Here is a 12,837-nt window from a genome sequence, read left to right on the forward strand (position 1 = left end):
ACTGTAACAAGTAAGATAGAACTTTATGAAAGTCTCCAGACTCCAGTCACTCTCTTTATGCATATTCACACCAGACAAGACTGATATGAGAAGTTTAACCCAAATGTTAACATAACACTGTCATACACATGACATAACATTTCCGTACACATGACATAGCTAAATAAAAAGTAAGTTAGTAGCCAGCATTCACCTTGCCCTCATGGGAAACAGAACACACCAAGGCCTGGTGATTGAGCGAGGAAGACCAAAGTCAAAACCGTTTTCCAAGCAACAGAAACATGTAGGGAAATGCTTGTGTTCCTAGCTCCAACAGTGCAGTAATATCTAACAATACACAACAATATACACACATCTAAAAAGGTAAAAGAATGGAATTAAGAAATATAGAAATATTAGGACGAGCAACGTCGGCGACTGGAGTATATATATACAGTGGGGCAAAAAAGTATTTAGTCAGCCACCAATTGTGCAAGTTCTCCCACTTAAAAAGATGAGAGAGGCCTGTAATTTTCATCATAGGTACACTTCAACTATGACAGACAAAAATGAGAGAAAAAAATCCAGAAAATCACATTGTAGGATTTTTTATGAATTTATTTGCAAATTATGGTGGAAATCCTTGACCTTCGAGGTCAGACACATATTTCTCTGTAATGATAATAAATTAATCATGTTGTCCAATGAAAAGGTTTATCTACCTGATGTTCTCTCTGAGACCCAGGACAGGAGTGGGTTGTGTAACTTTGCTGACGCTCTGCTCTTTGGGTTGTCCAATTTCCTCAATAAAATGCAGTAGTAAACAACACTGTGCTCTCTGGGTTGGGTCGGGTCAGTCTGTGATCCTTCAGTTGAGCTTTGTTTCACTATAGAATTACAATTGATAGAATATCATGAATAGAATAGAACTGTTCATGAACAGAACTGTTCATTTCCATTCTAGTCATTCTAGAACTGTGGGTTCCCAGGGACCACGGGGTAAAAAATGTCCTCTACCTCAGAGCCCCATTAGCCGCTGTCTGTCTGGGAAAAATTGATTTTCCCTTCCCTTTCTCTTACTCTTCTCCACCTCATTTCTCTTTCTCCACTTATTTTTCTCTTCTCAGGTTCTAGGTGTAGGCTGATCAACTTCTCTAGTCAGAGAGAGAGAGGGTAAAGGAAATGGAGAGGGAGGGAGAAGGAGAGAGAAGAGAGAGCGAGAGAGAGGGAGGGTATTTGCTGAGATACAGAGGCCTAATCATCTGAAGATTTTTCTCTCAAATCTTCTCCACCTCTCTTATTCCTGCTCTTCATCCCTCTCTCCCATTCCATCCCTCCCATCTGCCTAATCCTTCCTTTCCTTTCTCATTCTCTCATTCACTCTCTCCAATTCTCGCTGTCTTTTGGCTCTCCCTGTCTTCTTCCTTCCTCTGGCCTTCTTCCTTCCAAAACTCATCTAATCCTTTCTGTCCCTCTCTCTCTTTCTCTCCTTCCCTCTCTCCCTCTTTCTCTCTCCCTGGGATCAATGCAGCATTGATTTTCCTATCAATGGACATTAGTATGGATCAGACCTCTTTCGCACTGCCCTGCTTTACTTACACACACACACACACACACACACCTCCTTCATTGTGGATGGAGGCCGGGGATGGACGGATGGACAGAGTGATATGGACAAAAGCAAAACAGCAAGAGAGAGGGGGGAGGATGGAGTGAGACATAAAGGATGGATAGATTGATGGAAGAGGGGCTGAGGCAAGGAGACACGGAGAGATCGATGAACAGACAGTGAAAGAAACAGGAGAAAATAGAATCCGACAGAAAATAGATTTTGTTTGTTTCCATCAGAAAGAAACATATTGTTGCTTTATCCTATACCTCCCCCATGCACACACACTTCATCCGCTCCTGTGGCTCTATTCACTCTGCAATCTACTAGTAGAATCTGTTGGGGTTTGTGACTGGGACCATATTCACTCTTAAATCTACTGGTAGAATCTGGGGGATTTTGTTTCTCCTCATATTGACCATATTAACATAGTTTACACAGTCATCTTCCTTTAGCGTCTCAACAATCACATACAATATTTCCATTTGTAACTACTGTAATTTCTGGTTCAGCCCAGACTACTGTGTAGGGGAAGAAGCATTTAGAATGTTCCTCTTTCACATCATAAATTGTTTCCAAGCCTGTCAGGACTAGTGGATAGTCACATTCATTTTCTGAACAAAGCAACAAAAATGTAAGTGAAACATAATGCCTGTTAGTGAAACATAATACCAGTTAGTGAAACATAATGCCTGTTAGTGAAACATAATGCCAGCTAGTGAAACATAATGCCAGCTAGTGAAACATAATGCCTGTTAGTGAAACATAATGCCAGCTAGTGAAACATAATGCCAGCTAGTGAAACATAATGCCTGTTAGTGAAACATAATGCCAGCTAGTGAAACATAATGCCAGCTAGTGAAACATAATGCCTGTTAGTGAAACATAATGCCTGTTAGTGAAACATAATGCCTGTTAGTGAAACATAATGCCTGTTAGTGAAACATAATGCCTGTTAGTGAAACATAATGCCTGTTAGTGAAACATAATGCCTGTTAGTGAAACATAATGCCTGTTAGTGAAACATAATGCCTGTTAGTGAAACATAATGCCTGTTAGTGAAACATAATGCCTGTTAGTGAAACATAATGCCTGTTAGTGAAACATAATGCCTGTTAGTGAAACATAATGCCTGTTAGTGAAACATAATGCCTGTTAGTGAAACATAATGCCTGCTAGTGAAACATAATACCAGCTAGTGAAACATAATACCAGCTAGTGAAACATAATACCAGCTAGTGAAACATAATGCCAGTTAGTGAAACATAATACCAGCTAGTGAAACATAATACCAGCTAGTGAAACATAATACCAGTTACTGAAACACAATACCAGCTAGTGAAACAATACCAGCTAGTGAAACATAATACCAGTTACTGAAACATAATTCCAGTTAGTGAAACATAATACCAGCTAGTGAAACATAATGCCAGCTAGTGAAACATAATGCCTGTTAGTGAAACATAATGCCTGTTAGTGAAACATAATACCAGCTAGTGAAACATAATACCAGCTAGTGAAACATAATACCAGCTAGTGAAACATAATACCAGCTAGTGAAACATAATACCAGTTACTGAAACATAATACCAGTTACTGAAACTGCCACGTCTCTCGTCAGAATGAGGATCGGACCAAAGCGCAGCGTGGTAAGTGTTCATGATTATTTATTACTTAAAACACTCAAACAAAATAACAAAGAGAAAAAACAAACAGTTCTGTAAGGCAAATCAACTATACAGAAAACAACTACCCACAAAACACAGGTGGGGAAAAGGCTACCTAAGTATGAATCCCAATCAGAGACAACGATAGACAGCTGCCTCTGGTTGAGAACCACACTCGGCCAAAAACAAAGAAATAGAAAACACCCTGGTCTAAGCAAAATAGAGAATAAAAGCCTCTCTATGGCCAGGGCGTGACAGTACCCCCCCCCCCAAAGGTGCAGTCTCCGGGGAGGGTCCAGGTGGGTATCTCTCCACGGCGGCGGCTCCGGTGTGGGACGTAGACCCCCTCCGCCCGCAGATCCCTTCGCTTTGGTGGTGGCCCTGGTGCATGGATCTTCACTGGAGGAACCGAGCCGCAGATCATCGCCGGCGGAACCAGACCACCGATCATCGCCGGAGGCTCCGGACCTGGGACCGTCGCTGCAGGCTCCGGACCTGGGACCGTCGCTGCAGGCTCCGGACCTGGGACCGTCGCTGGAGGTTCCGGACAGGAGACCGTCGCTGGAGGCTCCGGACCTGGGACCGTCGCTGGAGGTGGAGGCTCCGGACAGGAGACCGTCGCTGGAGGTTCCGGACAGGAGACCGTCGCTGGAGGCTCCGGACAGGAGACCGTCGCTGGAGGCTCCGGACAGGAGACCGTCGCTGGAGGCTCCGGACCGCAGATCGACGCTGGAGGCTTCGTGCCATGGATCCTCACTGGAGGCTTCGTGCCATGGATCCTCACTGGAGGCTTCGTGCCATGGATCCTCACTGGAGGCTTCGTGCCATGGATCCTCACTGGAGGCTTCGTGCCATGGATCATCACTGGAGGCTTCTTGCCATGGATCATCACTGGAGGCTTCGAACGTGGAGCCGGAACAGGTCTCACCCGACTGAGGAGACGTACTGGAAGCCTGGTGCGTGGATCTGCAACAGGGCTTACCAGGCTGGGGAGACATACTGGAGGCCTGGTACGTGGAACCGGAACAGGTCTCACCGGACTGGGGAGATGCACTGGAAGCCTGGTGCGTGGAGCAGGCACCGGATACACTGGGCTGTGGAGGCGCACTGGAAGTCTCGAGTGTAGAGCTGGCACATCCCGTCCTGGCTGGATGGTTACTTTCTTCCCGGGCAACTGCGGGTCACTGGGACAGGACGCACTGGGCTGTGCAGACGCACTGGAGACACAATGTGCAGAGCAGGCGCAGGATATCCTGGGCCGAAGAGACGCACTGGAGGCCAGGAGCGCTGAGCCCCGTGCTAGCCGTGACCCCTTGTGAAATTGCTCCCTCCTTGCTGCCTCCGTCTGCTCCCATGGGAGGCGATCTCTCCCAGCCAGGATTTCCTCCTACGTCCAGGATCCTTTCTCATTCAAAATGTCCTCCCATGTCCATTCCTCCTGACCACTCTGCTTGGTCTTTTTGTGGTGGGTAGTTCTGCCACGTCTCTCGTCAGAATGAGGATCGGACCAAAGCGCAGCGTGGTAAGTGTTCATGAATATTTATTACTCAAAACACTCAAACAAAATAACAAAGAGAAAAAACAAACAGTTCTGTAAGGCAAATCAACTATACAGAAAACAACTACCCACAAAACACAGGTGGAAAAAGGCTGCTTAAGTATGAATACAAATCAGAGACAACGATAGACAGCTGCCTCTGGTTGAGAACCACAGACGGCCAAAAACAAAGAAATAGAAAACATAGAAATAAATAAACTAGAATGCCCACCCTAGTCACACCCTGGCATAACCAAAATAGAGAATAAAATCCTCTCTATGGCCAGGGCGTGACAGAAACATAATGCCAGTTAGTGAAACATAATGCCAGTTAGTGAAACATAATGCCAGTTAGTGAAACATAATGCCAGTTAGTGAAACATAATACCAGTTAGTGAAACATAATGCCAGTTAGTGAAACATAATACCAGCTAGTGAAACATAATACCAGCTAGTGAAACATAATGCCAGTTAGTGAAACATAATACCAGCTAGTGAAACATAATACCAGTTAGTGAAACATAATGCCAGTTAGTGAAACATAATGCCAGTTAGTGAAACATAATACCAGTTAGTGAAACATAATACCAGTTAGTGAAACATAATACCAGCTAGTGAAACATAATACCAGCTAGTGAAACATAATACCAGTTAGTGAAACATAATACCAGCTAGTGAAACATAATGCCCGTCCAATACCCTGATAATAAGTGTCCTATTGTAACTTTTCTTCCTCTGCACAATTTACAATTATCTGGTCATCTTCATCTTTAAACGGCAAACTTGCATTTTAATTCACAAAATGTTGTAAAAGGATAATAAATTATACAATTAAAAATAGAAACACCATTACAGACACACACAAACAACACACACACACACACAGGCAGCAGAGATTATTGGGGAAACAGAACAAAGAAACATCCTTCTTTCAGAGCACATGTATGAAAGTTGATCCCCCTGCACAAGAAGCCTGAGAGGCCCGGGCGTCCTTCACCCTGCCTGATTGTAAAAGCACTTTAATTTGGGCAGCAGTGGACGCCTGCCTATGAGGGAGAACATGGAAAAAGCATGCTTTCTTTTTCTCTTTCTCTCTCTACTATCTCTGAGAGAGAGAAAGAGGGAGACTGAACCAGAGCCAGAGATAGAGAGAATGGATGGGTTTTTAGCAAAAGAAGAAGAAGAAGAAGAAGAATATATAACCTCCATATAAATTATTATTCACAATGTTTCCACAGAGAAAATATAGCAATAATCTTAACATTTATAGGTATAATATGTGGGATAGATGCAGTTTTTGCCTACAAATAAATTACATTAAAACTATAATAGTGGTATTGCTTTGAATCCGTAATGTGCACTTTGGTTGGGGGAAAACACAGGTAGGCTATGCTACAGTTTGTTAATGCAACGTAATTGAAAACAACACTGTACATAACCCAAGAAGATCTAAATGCATATTTCCATTAAACTGATTGAGATCAAATGGTGGCATGCAGATGCTGCATGGAGATTTCACCTGTAAAATCTGAAGAAGTATTATTAATGATTGACAGTGAGAAATGTGAAGGGATGGTGATGGTGCAAGCAGATCGCTCAAGAGTGACTTCGAATGATGATTTATTACAGATGATTTATTCAGAGAATTTAGCATGATTAGAGTCAATAGAATGTCATCATGGCCATGGTCAAAAAGTGGTCACTGCTCAATAGAACTCTGTCACTTCTACGAGGGCAGAATGGTGCTAACTTCGAAAGACAACTGACAAGCTAGTTAGTGGCTGCAGGGTCCTGTGCGATAACATGGGGTTTTTACCTAAATGAAATCCGCAGAATACAAAACAAAATTGGGTCTATATAATTATTCATTTTACAAAGCTAACAGACTGAATTTCAATATCTAACCTCCCAGAAGACAATCTGTTCCAGTTTTTAAGGTGTATTTTTGAGTCTTTCCCTTTAAATGAAATGGCCCCTCTCAACATTGATTGACAGGGTTAGAGGAATAGAAAGCCACACATCTGGTGATGAAAATGAGAAAAGTATCAAGTTGATTTTGATTGGTCCAAACCACAGAAACACCTCAAATGTTACAACCTCCCAATGCAGGAAAATGGAAGAGATACAACCAAGAGCTGGGTGGTTTAACTAGCAATGGTCACATCAAACTGACTTTATTATTTAACCAACACTGTTAAGTATAAGCACATGAAGGTTATAATAGTGTAGAGAAAAATTGAATGAATAGTTGAATGTGATTCATGATGATGTAGGGCAAAGAAAACGATGTTTAGACATTCATTAAATAGCACCCTCTTGAATGTATCCGTATTTCACTACATTCTACCAGTGAGTGAAAGCCCTACAGGATGTTAAAAACACTTTGAAATTTGACCTTTGGAGCAACTTTGTAATGTGATGTTTGGAGAAATGTGGTTAAACGTTTAATTCTGCAGTGAGACTGTGAGAGCTTGTTGTGGATAGTGACCACAAATGTGTGCATATAGTAGATGTAAAGAAACACATGCGCAGAACGTAAATCAGATATTTAGCTCTGCAGAAGAGGGTTAGGGGTGCGCAATGGATGCCTCAGCCATGGTTTAATTTGATCGGAATCACATTTTTTTCTTAATAAAAATGTACCGTTATTTAACTAGGCAAGTCAGTTAAGAACAAATTCTTATTTTCAATGATGGCCTAAGAACAGTGGGTTAACTGCCTGTTCAAGGGCAGAACGACAGATTTGTACCTTGTCAGCTCGGAGTTTGAACTTGCAACCTTCCGGTTATTAGTCCAACACTCAAACCACTAGGCTACCCTGCCGCATTTAGGCCTATCATTAGCTCCCGAGTGGCGCAGTGTTCTAAGGCACTGCATCTCAGTGATAGAGGTGTCACTACAGTCCATGGTTTGATTCCAGGCTGTATCACAACTGGCTGTGATTGGAAGTCCTATAGGGGCTCGCAGAATTGGCCCAGCGTCATCCGGGTTAGGGTTTGTTCTAAACTGACTTGCCTAATAATATAAAAATGAGCACGTCTAGAGATGTGAGTTCACTGTTTGAGGAGAGAGCCGAAGGTGCAGACGTAGCCTACCTACCCCACTAGCCTATATGAAGAGGTAGGCAGGCGTACAGCCTACACATCACACCCGGCTTCCATTTTGTCCAACAGCCCCAGTCAGACCGACAACCACAGAGCCGGTAGTTGGCTAATCTTCACCCGAGGAACATGCACCACGCCGGGGCCAAGTATCGCCCGAGGGCGGAGGTAATGACTGACACACACACTCACACACATTGAATGAATGAATGAGATTTCAGATAGCCTATAGCATACCAATTTTTGTTAATTTCAAAAGTATTTCAGGATTCACAGACAATGGAAAGGAAAGCAACTGTTGCTTTTGGAAAATACTTTAAATCAACGCAAATCTAAAATGAAATATAGGCCGATAGGCTTCATTTTCACACAAAAAAAGGTTTCACACTACAAAAATATAGGCCTTTGTAAAACGTGACTTATTTGAGCTATTTTGGCCTAGGCCCTATATATTCTTTATTTATTTACTTTTTGCACAATTGTTTTTGCACTTTTGTCCAACATTTTCTTCAGTAGATAAAACAATCATGGTCCTGACCTTGTGTGTTCTATTTTATGTTTCTCTGGGCATTTATTCAACGGTCTAGTATTTATAAATATCCTCATTTCAAGGAAAAATAAAGTGAACAGCTTTTGTAGAAGAGAAAAGTGTCTACATGTTAACAGACGGACCAAATGACCAAAAAGTATGTTGGAAATATGGAAATACAAGAGCAGACATGTTAGTGTTAGCCCATCTGCATGAGCAGCCCATGCAGCCCGGTGTGCACCCGCAAGAATCGGCTGCACGTGCGACAGAAAGTATGCCAACGTGCCTTACGACTGTGAATGGAGAAAGTATAGCGGTGGATCGAGGGATATGTCTCAAATCTGACAACATGTAGGCAACTATACTATTCCTGCAGGTTTGACACAGGCATATATCACCGACTGCCGTGTATTTAGACTATTACACAGTGGAATGTTCCGTAAGCCGGTAAAGCTATATAAGATTTCACACCGAGATCTGTGCGTGCAAGGGAGGCTGCTGCGAGAAGTTAGAGCCGGGAAGAGAGCTGCTTTTCCCCAGCTAGATCGAGAGAGGAAAAACCGCTGCGGAAAAGAGGAGAAAAACAAGTTTTACTCTGTAAAAAAATTAAATGACCTAATGGATATGATACAATGTCATGAAGGTCTTAAATAAATCAGATAAACAATATGCTAAAGCATAAAACAACAATAGGCCGTAATAGCAATAGCCTATCGGTAACTTTATAGTGCCTATTATATTATTATTTATATACTGATAATAGTCCTCATGATAATAATAATAATAATGACAATAACCTAATAAAAATAATAATGTAACCATTATTTCAAAACATATAGGCTACATTTAAAAAAAATACAGGTCAAATATTGTGTGCACTGGTTGGATATTTAGGTGCATTAAATGAGATATTATATTCTGCACTATGGGTTTCACAAAATCCATGCCTATGACCCAGACAGTGCAGCTTGTGTCCTCCTTGACCAAGACTTCACGGTGAATACTGGCTTGTTGTTGTTGTTGTTGTTGAGTCCTACAGTAGGCTAGTTGTCTATGCACAGTCAAATGATAACATCATGGGCTCCTTGTTTACTGATTCATACACTGATGCGATTTTCATCTTTAGCTATTCTAAAGAGATGGTTGTATAGGGCCTAAATCATTAACATTATAGGCCAAGGTCTAAACATTGAAACCTGCCCTTTCAAAGTCCTTGATCTCTATATGCTGTATAGGCTAACAGAAATTATGCCATAAATAAGTGCAAGCAAGAACTGTTCGTCGCTAATCACCAGTCCACAACTATGTTTGTCTGTCAAACCCTGAACTATTGTAGTCTACAGGCCTACTGGCAATGCACCCCTTGTGGAAATGACGGTATTAGTGTGTGTGGAGGGCGATCTAGACAGTGCACCAGTTCGATCAATGATGAGAACTTTGGAAACATATTCAAATTCCTGTCGATCAAGTCCCTGCTCCCCCTCCCCCTCTTCTCTCCGCTCTTTGTTCCCCTCCATTGATTCTCTATACAAGCCGAAAAGAGAGAGAGGTAAGGGGGAGGGGGAGGCTGGCTCTCGCTCATCACCCAAACCACACCACTGCCACCCAGCGGCCACTAGCGCGTGCGTGTGGTGCGTGTGTTGCGTTCTTTGTTCACTCGGGCAAGTGGTCTACACATGATCACATCCTACTGTAAACGAGTATTTACAGAGATATAGCCTATCGGCTACTGTAGCCTAATGAAAATGCATACAAATCGACTATATTTGAAGACAAAGAATGCCGGATTCAGCCGTGCGTATCCCTTGTTCTCACCACGCATGCGTCTCTTCGTGGTTTTTACCAGAACAATGAAGCCGGAAGCAACTTTAATACTAAAGGCTTCTGGTGTAATTCATATAATTTAATTAGGCTTAGATATGTTAATGAGATATTTGACGAGTAAGCGGTAATTACCTTTCCTACATCTCTCTCAATTCAATTCAAGGGGCTTTTTTGGCATGGGAATTAACATTGCCAAAGCAAGTGAAGTAGATAATATACAAAAGTGAAATAAACAATAAAAAGGAACAGTAAACATTACACTCACAGACGTTCCAAAATAATAAATACTTTACAAATGTCATATTATGTATATATACAATGTCGCTCTCTCTCCCTCTCTCTCTCGTTGCATTTTTTCATCAGATACATAAAATGAGTGCGTCATTTACATGATTAGCCATAATCATCCATCTAAATGTCCCCCTAAATGTAATAAATATAAATCCCTCTCTGCCTGTCTGTCACCAGATATCTAATGGCTCCTTGGATGACAACGATATGTATATCGTATGACTTGACATTTCATTCACAAGGATCAATATAAAGGACAATATAGGATATGACCAGAATATCGATTTCAAGGTTTTGTGGAACTAGGCCCTCAAGAGAACTGTGGAAAAGAGTCGTTGGTATTACAGTGACAAATTAAACACAAATTAAAAAGTATGACTTTAATTAGGCCTATACAGACTTTAATAGACAGACAACTAATATACCCTGCTAGAATAAATAACTTTTATTTGTATTAAATGAGAGAGAGAGAGAGAGAGAGAGAGAGAGAGAGAGAGAGAGAGAGAGAGAGAGAGAGAGAGAGAGAGAGAGAGAGAGAGAGAGAGAGAGAGAGAGAGAGAGAGAGAGAGAGAGAGAGAGAGAGAGAGAGAGAGAGAGAGAGAGAGAGAGAGAGAGAGAGAGAGAGAGAGAGAGAGAGAGAGAGAGAGAGAGAGAGAGAGAGAGAGAGAGAGTCTCTCTCTCTCTCACTCAAAACCCGTAGGGGGCAGAATCAGACTCTCTCTCTCTCTCTCACTCAAAACCCGTAGGGGGCAGAATCACTGCACAAAAAAACTTGTTCTCTCTCTGACTCTCTCTCAATTCAATTCAAGGGGATTTATTGGCATGGGAAACATATGTTTACATTTCCAAAGCAAGTGAAATAGATAATAAACAAAAGTGAAATAAACAATAACAGTAAACGTTACACAAAAGTTCCAAAAGAAAATACATTTCAAATGACATATTATGTCTATATACAGTGTTGTAACGATGTGCAAATAGTTAAACTATGAAAGGGAAAATAAATAAATATGGGTTGTATTTACAATGGTGTTTGTTCATCACTGGTTTCCCTTTTGCAGCAACAGGTCACAAATCTTGCTGCTGTGACGGCACACTGTGGTATTTCACCCAGTAGATATGGGAGTTTATCAACATTGGATTTGTTTTCAAATTCTTTGTGGATCTGTGTGTTCTGAGGGAAATATGTGTCTCTAAAATGGTTGTACATTTGGCAGGAGGTTAGGAAGTGCAGCTCAGTTTCCACTTCGCTTTGTGGGCAGTGTGCACATAGCCTGTCTTCTCTTGAGAGCCAGGTATTCCTACGGCGGCCTTTCTCAATAGCAGGGCCAAGCACATTGAGTCTTTACATAGTCAAAGCTTTTCTTAATTTAGCGTCAGTCACAGTGGTCTTTTTGTTTTCTCATGATCATGTACATAGCCCATCTATAATTTAGCCCAAACAACTACCTCTTTCCCAACTGTATTTATTTATTTATTTTGCTCCTTTGCACCACATTATTTTTATCTCTACTTTGCACATTCTTCCACTGCAAATCAACCATTCCAGTGTTTTACTTGCTATATTGTATTTACTTCGCCACCATGGCCTTTTTTGCCTTTATCTCCCTTATCTCACCTCACTTGCTCACATTGTATATAGACGGATTTTTCTACTGTATTATTGACTGTATGTTTGTTTTACTCCATGTGGAACTCTGTGTTGTAGTATGTGTCGAACTGCTTTGCTTTATCTTGGCCAGGTCGCAATTGTAAATGAGAACTTGTTCTCAACTTGCCTACCTGGTTAAATAAAGGTGAAATAAAAATACATTTTTAAAAAATTGGTTGGGTCTAATTGTGTTGCTGTCTTGGGGCTCTGTGGTTGTTTTTGTGAACAGAGCCCTAGGACCAGCTTGCTTAGGGGACTCTTCTCCAGGTTCATCTCTCTGTGAGTGATTGCTTTGTTATGGAAGGTTTGAGAATCGCTTCGTTTTAGGTTGTAGAATTTAACGTCTCTTTTCTGGATTTTGATAAATAGCGGGTATCGGCCTAATACTGATCTGCATGCATTATTCGGTGTTTTACATTGAACACTGGGGATATTTTTTGCAGAATTATGCATGCCATGTCTCAATTTGGTGTTTGTCCCATTTTGTGAATTCTTGGTTGGTGAGCGGAACCCAGACCTCACAACAATAAAGGGCAATGGGTTCTATAACTGATTCAAGTATTTTTAGCCAGATCCTAATTGGTATGTCAAATTTTATGTTCCTTTTGTTGGCATAGAAGGCCTTCTTGCTTTGTCTCTCAGATCTTTC

The sequence above is a fragment of the Oncorhynchus clarkii genome, chromosome 11, assembly GCF_045791955.1.
Source record: "Oncorhynchus clarkii lewisi isolate Uvic-CL-2024 chromosome 11, UVic_Ocla_1.0, whole genome shotgun sequence".
Lineage (NCBI taxonomy): Eukaryota > Metazoa > Chordata > Actinopteri > Salmoniformes > Salmonidae > Oncorhynchus > Oncorhynchus clarkii.